A 13,817-nucleotide genomic window follows, 5' to 3' on the forward strand; every position below is an offset into this window, starting at 1 on the left:
AGACAGTCTGTTCCCAATCAGCCATATACAGTAAATATTAGCATATGCTGGGGCAAACTTATTTCCCATGGCCGTCCCATGTAATTTGAGGTAATTTTTGGAGTTGATCTCAAAATCATTCCTTGTTAGACTAAGTTTTAAAAGGGATAAAAGAGCCTCATCTGGCCTAGCAGGATCTGGGCAACCCTCAAAGACCTGTTTTACTGCTTAGACCTAATTGAGTACTTATTGGTATGTAATCAATATCAATAGAGAAGAGCATAGCTCCAGGTGGAAGTCAAGTCATGTCTGCTTTATTGTCAGTTCTTCCACAGGTACAGTGCATACATACTGAGTATTGAAATTGCGTTACTCTCAGGCCCATGGTGCATACAGATAACACTAACAGTAGAGCCTAAAAATCTAGATCAAATGTAAAATATAAAATACAGTAATAAAAATAAAAAGTTAAAATAAAGCAGCGCATGGCACAGTGCAAACCAGTGAAGTGAACAAACCGCATATAAAAAGATTTTAGTGCAAAAAATGCTTATTCAGTCCGATTAAAGTGACAAAGGGCTCAAAGAGCCATTCTTTTATTAAAAGTGACTGAAGAGGTAGTAGAATGATTTTTCGAAATGATCAGTGCTATGCTGAATGAGGTGGAGACCGCAAGTGCACAAGTGACTGGTGCATGTCATCGTATGTTAGAGGGAGGGGGAGTGGAAGGACCTGCGGATGTGGGATCGGGAGGGCGGGAGTTCATAGTTCTGTGGTGCCTGGGGCAGAAGAGGGGGGGGCAAGTTCGGAAGTGAGTTCAGCTTTCTGACAGGCTGATGAATGAAGCTGTCCTTCAGTCTGCTGGTCCTGGCCTGGAGACTCCGCAGTGTCCATCCTGATGGCAGCAGATTGAAGAAGCTGTGTGATGGGTGAGTGGGATCACCTGAAATGCAGAGGGCTTTGCAGGTCCATAAATGTCCTGGAGGGAGGGGAGAGAGGCACCAATGATCTTCTCAGCTGCTCTAACTATGCGTTGTAGAGTCTTTCGGCAGGAGGCGTTGCAGGCCCCATACCACACAGTGATGCAGCTCGTCAGAATGCTCTCAATGGTGCCTCTGTAGAAGGTGTACATGGTGGGGGGCGGAGCTCTGGCTTTTCTCAGTTTGCGGCGGAAGTAGAGACGCTGCTGTGATTTTTTTTTGGCTAGTGCTGCAGTGTTCTCGGTCCAGGACAGGTCCTCTGTGATGTGCACACCCAGGAACTTGTTGCTGCTCACCCTCTCCACAGTCGTACCGTTGATTGTTAGAGGAGCATGCTGAGTGTGGGCTCTCCTAAAGTAAACAACAATCTTCTTCATCTTCTCCACATTCAGAGAGAGATTGTTGTCACTGCACCACCCGGCCAGGCATCTCACCTCGCTCCTGTAGTTTGTCTCATCTTTGTTGCTAATGAGACTCACCACAGTCGTGCCATCTGCAAACTTAATAAAAAGGTTGGAGTTGTGTGACGGTGTGCAGTCGTTGGTCAGCAGAGTGAAGAGAAGGGGGCTCAGCACACATTCTTTGGGGGGCCCCAGTGTTCAGTGTGATGGTGCTGGATGTGTTACTGCCGACCCGAACTGCCTGAGGTCTTCCAGTTAGAAAGTCCAACAGCCAGTTGCACAGCGAAGTGTTGAGCCCCAGCTGGACCAGTTTGTGACCAGATTGCTCTCGATGGTGCCTCTGTAGAAGGTGTACATGATGGGGGGGGCAAGGCTCTGGCTCTTCTCAATTTGTGGAGGAAGTAGAGACACTGCTGTGATTTCTTGGCCAGTGCTGCAGTGTCGTCGGTCCAGGAGAGGTCCTCTGTGATGTGCACACCGAGGAACTTGGTACTGCTCATCCTCTCCTTGGTGCTGGATGTGTTACTGCTGACCCGTACTTCATGAGGTCTTGCAGTCAGAAAGTTCAACTGGTCTTCGCACAGTGAAGTGTTGAGCCCCAGCTGGACCAGTTTGTGAATGAGCTGTTGAGGGGTGACGTGTTGAATGCTGAACTGAAATCTATAAACATCATTCTGACGTATGACACCTTTTTTTCTAGAAGTGTGAGAGGGGGAGGGCAGACTTGATATGGTGCATGACTAGCCGTTCAAAGCACTTCATGATAATAGGAGTAAGTGCAACAGGATGGTAGTCATTGAAGCAGGATGGAGATGGCTTGTTGGGGACTGGAATGATGATGGTAGCCAGTGATGATGTGGGGACAACAGCCTGACTTAGTGACATGTTGAAAATGTCTTTGAAGACATTGGTGAGTTCTGCTCCACAGTCTCTCAGTACACGCCTAGGAATGTTGTCAGGACCTGGAGCTTTGTGTGCATTGATCCTGTTGAAGGATCTCCTCACACTGTCTGGGGTCAGTGTCATCATCTGGTCGCCGGGAGGAGGTGGACTGTTCTGTGCAGTGGAGCTGTTTTGTTTCTCAAAGCGAGCAAAGAAGGCGTTCACCTCGTTCAACAGAGAGATGTTGCTGTCACAGGTCTGCGGTGGGGGCTTGTAGTCGTAATGGTCTGTATCCCCTGCCACAGGTGCTGAGTGTCTCTGCTGTCGCTGAATTGATGGGCTCTATTCCTAGAGTATTGTCTCTTAGCCTCTCTGATGGTGCGGAACAGGTTGGCCGTGGCTGTTCTCAGGCCGACCTCATCTACAGCTCTGAAGGCAGTGTTCTGTGTCTTTAGGAGTCTGTAGACCTCCCCTGTGATCCACGGCTTCTGGTTGTCCCGGACAGTGATGGTCTTTGTGACTGTTACATCATCATATCACCATATGTTAATACAATGGAAAGTAGTCTCCTTAATGTTACTCCTGCACAAGTCACCATATAGGTTCCTAACAGTAAAAACGGATAAATAAGACATGCACAAGCATTGAATAGTCAAAATTTAATTTTACTGTTAACTCTTAATGCTTACTACTCTAACATTTCCTAGAGAAGGCACTGTAATAGACGTTTGTTTGTAAGGTGTCAGGAAGTCTATGGTAAAGATTACTCTGTGTACTATAGCGTAATGAGTAAAAAAATTATTATCTTTATTTTTTATTTTTATTTTATTTTGGACATGGAAAGCCATGGCCCTGTATCCCATGGACAATTTTACATAGTAAAAATAGGAATTATGCATTTTTCTCTTATGAGAACAATAATTGCATTATCACGTGTCTCCCCTGGAATAGATTTATAAATAATTAAGTGGGTGTTCCATCTGACATACCAGACAAGCTGCAAGACAAAGCCTTGGCTACATGTTGAGTTGTCCCTGGGGAAGAAACTGAACCCCACAGTTATTCCAAAGTTGTTTTGGACAAATGCATCTGATAAATGACTAATTGTAAATAACATGTAATCCATGCCCATAAAAGACCAGTTTTGGTATGATGGTCTCAGCTGAAGCGTAGACAAAAATTCTTGTAGTTTCATCTTCAGGCCAAATCATGGAGTGTCCAAGTGGAATACAGAGAGACCACAAACAACGCAGCCATGCAGTGACATACCTTTTTGTCTCTTTAACTGCACCTTTGTGTCTGGCAATGTGATTTGGAGCTGAAATGCCTATTGTATTCCTCAGTTATATATTAAAATGTATATTTTATAAAATACGGATCATATTCCATTCGCATTGTAAATTGGGAATATAAATGGTGTATTATGAATCTCCATGATGAAATTTGGATCACCATCTTAGAGTGTGTTTTTAAAATGTGGATGATATTCTTGCAGTCTGGAACATATCATAGGATTTTGGATTTTTATATTGAGAATATAGATCATGACCTTTGTAACTGTTCACTGGAATGCTGATCGTGATTTTGGAATGTGAATCACATGCTTGCAATTTGGATCATGACTTTGCAATCTGGATCACGTTGCTGGAATGTGGATCATGATCTTGGAATGTGAAAGTTGTTATTGGAATGTGGATCACTTTGCTGAAACTTGGATCCTGATACTGGAATGTAGATCACTTTATTGGAATGTGGGTCATGATCTTGGATTGGGAATCATGATCTTGAAATGTGGATTACATTGCTGGAATGTGATCTTGGAATGTGGATCATTTGTTTGGAATGTGGATCATGACCTTGGAATTTGGATCACGTTGCTGGATAGCGAGACTGGAATGTGGATCACTTTGCTGGAACTTTGTTTGTGATCTTGGAATGTGGATCACTTTATTGGAACGTGGATCGTAATCTTGAAATTTGGATCACTTTATTGGAACATGGATCATGATCTTGAAATGTGAAACTTGATCTTGGAATGTGGATCACTTCGCTGAAACTTGGATCCTGATCCTGGAATGTGGCTCGCGATCTTGGAATTTGGATGACTTTATTGGAATGTGGGTCGTGATCTTGGAATGTAGATCACTTTATTAGAATGTGGATCGTGATCTTGGAATGTGAATGTCTTTATTGGAATGTGGATCGTGATCTTGGAATGTGGATCGTGATCTTGGATTGGGGATCGTGATCTTGAAATGTGAATCGTGATCTTGGATTGTGGATCATGTGTTTGGAACGTGGATCGTAATCTTGGATTGTGGATCGTGATCTTGAAATGTGGATTGTGATATTGGAATGTAGATGAGCTTATTGCAACCCCTGTGAGAAGACGGAGTTTATGTGATTATCATGACTCGGGATCGGCTGCTCGTGTGGTAAGCGTATTGCGTCACTTCCTGTTTCTGCACACTCTTGGGTTTCTACCGAAGGACTGTTTACTGATTAATTGCAGCTGTTATTTTTACTTAAATAAGTGATTTCTTCACACAAGAATTAATACTTAGTTGTAACATACGCTTGTATTACACAAGCACCTGCTTTTGCAAAACATAACCAGCTAAAGTTTACAAATTCCACATTTCACTTATATTAGCTTCGTTAGCTTAGCAGTTATCCATTAGCAATGGCTTCTCTGTCTCCCTCTGTTTCTCCTTCTCTCACTTGCTCGGTGTGTCTTATGTTCAGTTTTTGCTCTGCCTCCTTTAGTGATAATGGTATATGTAATAAGTGTAAGGTTTTTGCAGCTTTGGAGGCGAGGCTCACGGAATTGGAAGCACGGCTCCGCACCATGGAAAACAACTCAGCTAGTCAGGCCCCGGTAGCTGATGCGGGCCGACCTAGCGTAGCCCCTGCTAGCTGTCCCACGGCAGTTCCCGAGCAGCCGGGAAGCCAGTCCAGCTGGGTGACGGTTCGTAAGAGATCTAATGCTAAACAGACGCCCGAGGTTCACCACCAGTCGGTTCACGTTTCTAACCGATTTTCCCCACTCAGCGACACACCCGCTGAGAAACCAACTCTGGTAATTGGCAGCTCCATAGTCAGAAACGTGAAGTTAGAGACTCCAGCGGCCGTAGTCAAATGTCTTCCTTGGGCCAGAGCGGGCGACGTTGAATCATATTTGAAACTCCTGGCTAAGGATAAACGTAAATACAATAATATTATTATTCACGTGGGAGTTAATGACGCCCGATTACGCAAATCAGAGGTCACTAAAATGAATGTTGAATCGGTGTGTAACTTTGCCAAAACAATGTCGGACTCCGTAATTTTCTCTGGTCCCCTGCCAAATCTGACCAGTGATGACATGTACACCCGCATGTCGTCATTCAACCGCTGGCTGTCTAGGTGGTGTCCAGCAAACGATGTGGGCTACATAGACAATTGGAAACGTTTTTGGGGAAAACCTAGGCTGATTAGGAGAGATGGCATCCATCCTACTTTAGATGGTGCAGCTTTCTTATCCAGAAATATGGCTGGTTTTATTAAACAACCAAAAGTATGACAATCCAGAGTTGAGCCTAGGATGCAGAGATCCAGTCCTACACGCCTCTCTGCAGTGTCCTTACAACCGTCACCCCCCCACAACTCCCACATACCTATAGAGACTGTGTCTGTTCCCCGACCTAAATTACATAAAGTAAATATGACAACAAGAGGAGTTAATCATAATAACCTAATAAAAGTTAAGACTACTCCTCTTACAGAACAAAACCCCAAAACTATTAAATGTGGATTATTAAATATCAGATCTCTCTCTTCTAAATCTCTGTTAGTAAATGACTTAATAAGCGATCATCAATTCGATTTATTTTGTCTCACTGAAACTTGGTTGCAGCAGAGAGAATATGTCAGTTTAAATGAGTCAACCCCCCCCAAGTCATATTAATTATCATGTTCCTAGAAGCACAGCCCGAGGTGGAGGAGTTGCAGCAATCTTCCATTGTAGCTTATCAATAAACCCTAGACCTAAACATAGTTATAACTCATTTGAGAGCCTTACTCTTAGCCTTTCACACCCAAACTGGAAAACTCAAAAACCACTATTATTTGTTATCGTGTACCGTCCTCCAGTCCCTTATTCAGAGTTTTTGATTGAATTTTCTGATTTTCTATCAGATTTAGTGCTTAGTACAGATAAAGTCATTATAGTGGGTGACTTTAACATTCATGTAGATGCTGACAGTAACTGCCTGAGCACTGCGTTTAATTAATTATTAGATTCAATTGGTTTTTCCCAAATTGTAAATAAACCCACTCACTGTTTTAGTCACACGTTAGACCTTGTCCTTATGTATGGAATTGATGCGGATAATTTAACCATATTTCCTCACAACTCTCTTCTGTCTGACCATTTTTTAATAACATTTGAATTTACAATAACGGACTATATAGCAGTTAGGGAAAAATTCCACTATAGCAGATGCTTAGGTGAAAAAGCTGTCAACAAATTTAAACAAATTACAAATTATCATTTGCTTCACCATATGTTAATACAATGGAAAGTAGTCTCCTTAATGTTACTCCTCCACAACTAGATTATCTTGTTGACAATTCTGCAGCCTCACTACGTACAATACTCGATAGTGTTCCCCCTCTGAAAAAGAAGGCAGTAAACCAGCAGAAGTGATCTCCATGGTATAGTTCACAAACACGCAACTTAAAACAGGAAACACGAAAGTTAGAAAGGAAGTGGCGTTCCAGAAAGTTAGAAGAATCTCATTTAGCCTGGAAAAATAGTTTAAAAATGTACAAAAAAGGTCTCAGTGATGCCAGAACTGCATATTATTCATCATTAATAGAAGAAAACAAGAACAACCCCCGGTTTCTGTTCAGCACTGTAGCCAGGCTGACTAAGAGCCATAGTTCTGTTGCGCCTAATATTCCCTTAACTTTGAGCAGCAATGACTTCATGACTTCCTTTATGAATAAAATTGTAGCTATTAGAGAACGAATTCACCAGATCCTCCCCCCAAAAATTACAGATAGATCTTCATGTACAGCAGTGCTAGAGTCATCGATAAGGCCCCACTCCCTGTTAGACTGCTTTTTATCCATAGATCGCTCTTAGCTAACTTCAATTACTACCTCATCTAAACCAACAACCTGTCTACTAGACCCTATTCCTACTAAGCTGCTCAAGGAAGCTTTACCCTTAATAGATACATTCATATTAGATATCATCAATCTATCTTTAGAAACAGGCTATGTACCACAGGCCTATAAGGTAGCTGTAATTAAACCATTACTTAAAAAAACCCTGTCTTGACCCAGGTGTTTTAGCCAATTACAGACCAATATCTAATCTCCCCTTTATTTCTAAAATAATTTAAAAAGTAGTCGCAAAACAATTATGTGATCACCTTCATAGGAATAATTTGTATGAAGACTTTCAGTCAGGATTTAGAGTTCATCATAGTACAGAAGCAGCACTGGTAAAAGTCACCAACGATCTTCTCATGGCCTCAGATACTGGACTCATCTCTTTACTTGTTCTGTTAGATCTTAGTGCTGCATTTGATACCATTGATCACAACATTTTATTACAGAGACTGGAACATGAAATTGGAATTACAGGAACTGCACTAGGTTGTTTTAAATCTTATCTATCTGATAGATTTCAATTTGTTCATGTTAATGATGAATCCTCCATGCACACAAAGGTTAGCTATGGAGTTCCACAAGGCTCTGTGTTAGGACCAATACTTTTTACTTTATATATGTCTCCTTTAGGCAACATTATTAGAAAACACTCCATAAATTTACACTGTTATGCTGATGATACCCAGCTATATTTATCTATGGAACCAGATGAAAATAATCAGTTAATAAAGCTTCAAGCATGCCTACAAGACATAAAGGCCTGGATGTCCCACAATTTTTTACTTTTAAACTCAGACAAAACTGAAGTCATAGTATTTGGGCCCAAAAATCTCAGAGATATGATGTCCAACCATATTGTTACACTAGATGGCATAAGTCTGGCCTCCAGAACTACTGCAAGGTACCTTGGAGTTATTTTTGATCAGGATCTGTCCTTTAACTCACATATAAAACAAATCTCTAAAACAGCCTTCTTCCACCTACGGAACATAACCAAAGTTAGGAGCATCCTGTCTCAAAGTGATGCCAAAAAACTGGTTACCTCTAGGTTGGACTACTGTAATTCGCTACTTTCAGGATGCCCCAGTAACTCCCTAAAGAGCCTGCAATTAATCCAAAATGCTGCAGCAAGAGTGCTGACTGGAACTAGCAAGAGAGATCATATTTCACCTTCACTAGCTTCTCTCCATTGGCTTCCCATTAAATGTAGAATAGAATTTAAAACCCTGCTTCTTACATATAAAGCTCTGAATGGTCAGGTTCCATCATATATAGAAGACCTTAAAGCACCATATCATCCCAGTAGACCACTTCGCTCTCAGAATGCAGGCCTACTTGTGGTTCCCAGAATTTCCAAAAGTACAATGGGAGGTAGAGCCTTTAGCTATCAAGCTCCTCTCTTGTGGAACCAGCTCCAAGTTCAGATTCGGGAAGCAGACACCCTCTCTACTTTTAAGTCTAGGCTTAAAACCTTCCTCTTTAATAAAGCATATAGTTAGTTATAGTTATGCTGCCATAGGCTTAGACTGCTGGGGGACCCACCCCCTGATGCACTGAGCTCCTTTCCTCCTCTTGACCATCTCTCCTCTCCTCTCACCCCACAATTGTCAGTTGTAGTCTGTCCTTCACTCTAAATTTTCAATTCAATTCAACTTTATTTATATAGCGCCAATTCACAACAAAGTCATCTCAGGGCACTTTACAGAATAAAGTCAAGATTATAAAGATATATAAAGAGAACCCAACAATTCCCCCTGGAGCAAGCCATAGGCAACAGTGGAGATGAAAAACTCCCTTTAACGGAAGAAACCTCCAGCAGAACCAGGCTCAGGGTGGACGGCCATCTGCCTCGACCGGTTGGGGTGAGTGGAAAGGGGAGAGAGAAAAGAACAGAGCAACAAAAAGCAACAACAAAACATCGGGCAGATTGGTAGGACCAGTAGCTGCACGCTGGAAGACACACAGCTTCAAAGCCGGGGGACACCTGCAGAAAGGGACAGCGAGAGGGGGACAGAGGAGGACAAAGACAACTACGGGAGAGAACACACAGAGTTAATGACATACAGTGGTGACAATTGCGGGATGAGAGGAGAGGAGAGGAGAGAGGGTCAAGAGGAGGAAAGGAGCTCAGTGCATTGGGGGGTGGGTCCCCCAGCAGTCTAAGCCTATGGCAGCATAACTATAACTAACTATATGCTTTATTAAAAAGGAAGGTTTTAAGCCTAGACTTAAAAGTAGAGAGGGTGTCTCCTTCCCGAATCTGAACTGGGAGCTGGTTCCACAAGAGAGGAGCTTGATAGCTAAAGGCTCTACCTCCCATTGTACTTTTGGAAATTCTGGGAACCACAAGTAGGCCTGCATTCTGAGAGCGAAGTGGTCTACTGGGATGATATGGTGCTTTAAGGTCTTCTATATATGATGGAACCTGACCATTCAGAGCTTTATATGTAAGAAGCAGGGTTTTAAATTCTATTCTACATTTAATGGGAAGCCAATGGAGAGAAGCTAGTGAAGGTGAAATATGATCTCTCTTGCTAGTTCCAGTCAGCACTCTTGCTGCAGCATTTTGGATTAATTGCAGGCTCTTTAGGGAGTTACTGGGGCATCCTGAAAGTAGCGAATTACAGTAGTCCAACCTAGAGGTAACAAATGCATGGACCAGTTTTTCGGCATCACTTTGAGACAGGATGCTCCTAATTTTGGTTATGTTCCGTAGGTGGAAGAAGGCTGTTTTAGAGATTTGTTTTATATGTGAGTTAAAGGACAGATCCTGATCAAAAATAACTCCAAGGTTCCTTGCAGTAGTTCTGGAGGCCAGACTTATGCCATCTAGTGTAAACAATATGGTTGGACATCATATCTCTGAGATTTTTGGGCCCAAATACTATGACTTCAGTTTTGTCTGAGTTTAAAAGTAAAAAATTGTGGGACATCCAGGCCTTTATGTCTTGTAGGCATGCTTGAAGCTTTATTAACTGATTATTTTCATCTGGTTCCATAGATAAATATAGCTGGGTATCATCAGCATAACAGTGTAAATTTATGGAGTGTTTTCTAATAATGTTGCCTAAAGGAGACATATATAAAGTAAAAAGTATTGGTCCTAACACAGAGCCTTGTGGAACTCCATAGCTAACCTTTGTGTGCATGGAGGATTCATCATTAACATGAACAAATTGACAGATAAGATTTAAACCAACCTAGTGCAGTTCCTTTAATTCCAATTTCATGTTCCAGTCTCTGTAATAAAATGTTATGATCAATGGTATCAAATGCATCACTAAGATCTAACAGAACAAGTAAAGAGATTAGTCCAGTATCTGAGGCCATGAGAAGATCGTTGGTGACTTTTACCAGTGCTGCTTCTGTACTATGATGAACTCTAAATCCTGACTGAAAGTCTTCATACAAATTATTCCTATGAAGGTGATCACATAATTGTTTTGCGAGTACTTTTTAAATTATTTTAGAAATAAAGGGGAGATTAGATATTGGTCTGTAATTGGCTAAAACACCTGGGTCAAGACAGGGTTTTTTAAGTAATGGTTTAATTACAGCTACCTTATAGGCCTGTGGTACATAGCCTGTATCTAGTTTGTGTTTGTGCTTCCCAAATTATACATCTAACCTATCATTTTTGACACAACAGGAGACAAAAATATGAATATTCTCCCCCAACCTCTTATGTGGGATTGCAGTCAGGAAGTACACGTGGTGTCATGTCATCTTCCTGGTCCCATTCTATGTTCCAAAGTGTCTTATACAGTACATAACATGTACTCTATAGTATTCAAGGTGATTTTCAATACATTCCAGAAAATTAGACATTAGTATTTCCTCTTTGCAGTGATTACAGAGCTAGATTCACTTTGTGTAAACTAAGATTCAATCACTGTAAATTACTAGGAAGAAAAGCTTCATTTTGGGGATTTTACATACTGTGCCCTTCTGTGGTGGGTTTGTCCTTCTCCTGGACCTTGTGATAAAAAGTCTACAGTTGAAAGAAGTAACAAAGACATTTTGATTTAGTGTTCTAGCATTATTCTTTAATTTGATGATGTACAAGAACAAAGATTTTATTTTTGTGAAAGCTGTGTTTGTGTGTGTGTGTGGGTGTGTTTGAGAGAGAGAGAGAGAGAGAGAGAGAGAGAGAGAGAGAGAGAGAGAGAGAGAGAGAGAGAGAGAGAGAAAATGATTGAATATACAGGAATCATTCTAGCATGTGTACTCACTGAGGAGCCTACATCCCCTTCAGTTTCCTGAGAAACAGAAATATTGTACAAGTGTTTCTTGGAATCCTAGAAATACATTTATACATTTTTCAAGCAGTACTTGATGCAAATATGCACTAATACACACATTTAATCTGTAAAAATAAGGAAATCAGCAGACTTGATGTTGCTCACAATGAACCACAAATGTAGTTTCTCAGTGATACATGGAAAATGACTTGCTGTCCTTCCAGCTGTTGGTTCACGATTTTTATCTTTGGCCACTGGAGAATCCATGGAGCAGATAACTGAAAAATCAAAAAAGGTGAAATATTAGGACAGTTAAGAGAATAGACTCGGAATTATTAGTGATGTATATTTAAGATGTGAAATTCACTTACAGAGATGTAAACCAAAAAGCTTTGATGACTAGTGTTACATATTTGTAATGTGTCACCATAGATGTTAAACTTGCAAACTGTAGTAATTTCTATTCACTATTTCAAATGACTATCCTTAGCAGCTAAACTAAGAAAAGTTTACAATATTGGATGCTAAACGTGAAAGCATTAGTAAATTAGATTCAATATTTAAAAAACATAAACATAGATGCTTAGCTAGGAAGAATTAGTGATTTAAAATTATTCTTTGAAATCCATTATGGTTGATGGTAAACATGGAAGATTTAGTACTTTAAAGTCAGTATTTGAAATATATTACCTTAGATGATAACCCAGGGAGCTCTAGTGATTCATAGACAACATTTGGAATATATTACTTTTAAATAACTATTTTGAAAGAATTGGTTACTATATTAAAAGTTTTGGAAGGATTAGTCACTTGTAATTTATCATTGGAATAACAATCAGGGATTATACAACATTGATTGACACGATTAGTCATTTTGGTTTTATATTTGTAATTACATCTTACATGTGCAGTTGTCCTTGTTGTCTGCTGGGGGATTTCTTCTAATGAAAATACTTCCTGTCTGGAAAGTCAGTGTACCAGCTCATTTCTCATTGGATAAAGAACAACCAGTCATGAATGTGATTCTCTTTTTGAAAACATTTAAGTATAAAAAAATCAATTTTTCAGAATTCCAATACACATTTGTAGCATTAGGTAGTTCCTAATAAATAACACATGCATATTCCCCATTTGGGAATTATGATATAATAACAGATGACTGTGATTACTCATCTCTCCTTACTCTGTCAGTTCATAAAACTTGACACTACGGGGCAATAATAACTAGCAAATTTTAATTGTGGACATTTGAGATGTCTTTCTGCTAACATTAATTAGTTGGGCTATCAATTGAGTTGTGAACCTATAAAGAGTTTTTTATTGATTAGGATTCAGGTTTCAATACCTTTCAATGCTTGTTATAAGAATTTGGAGAATATGTTTGGAAAGGCTGCACTATTTGACTGTCACAAGGTCATTCTGTAACAGAACGTGCTAGAGACATGGTGAAACCTATACTCACGAGTTTCAGTCCACACTGAGAGTAGTGGTGCAGGAAGGTAGAGCGGTTGTCCACCAATCTCATTGTATCAAACGATGTATGAGTGTGTGTGTGATTGTGAGTGTGAATGGGTGAATAAGAAGCAGTGTAAAGCGCTTTGAGTGCCAATAGGTAGAAAAGGGCTATATAAGTGCACAGCATTTACCATTTCCTTTAAAAGCACAGACACGTGATCTCTGTTTGCACAAATTCTATAGTTTTCTTACAATTTGGATTTGTATTAGCAGTTCAGTTATGTTCTTGGAATTTGGGATTCAATCCTTGTAATTAATAATAGGAGTGGATTACATTCTTTGATGTTGTTATTCTAGGTTTGAGATTTAGTTTAACGGCCTATCTCTGATCTTTTCCCCTTAACAAAACAGAACAATACAGGTCTTTACATAATGAACACTGACAATGTTGTTAAACAAGTGGCACAAATGGCAAAGCCCAATTAATTCACAAAAGTTCAGAGATATTTCCAAATGTAGTCTGTCCTTCATGCAAAATTTTGTGTTTGTGCTTTCCAGACTATACATCTAACCTATAATTTTTGACACAACAGGAGACAAAAAACAAAACCAATTCTCCCCCAACCACTTATGTGGCATCGCACTCAGGAAGTAGACGTGGTGTCATGTCATTTTCCTGTCCCATCGTCATGGCAAAAATGAGAAGAATATCTGGTCTT

The sequence above is a fragment of the Channa argus genome, chromosome 13, assembly GCF_033026475.1.
Source record: "Channa argus isolate prfri chromosome 13, Channa argus male v1.0, whole genome shotgun sequence".
NCBI classification, from domain to species: domain Eukaryota; kingdom Metazoa; phylum Chordata; class Actinopteri; order Anabantiformes; family Channidae; genus Channa; species Channa argus.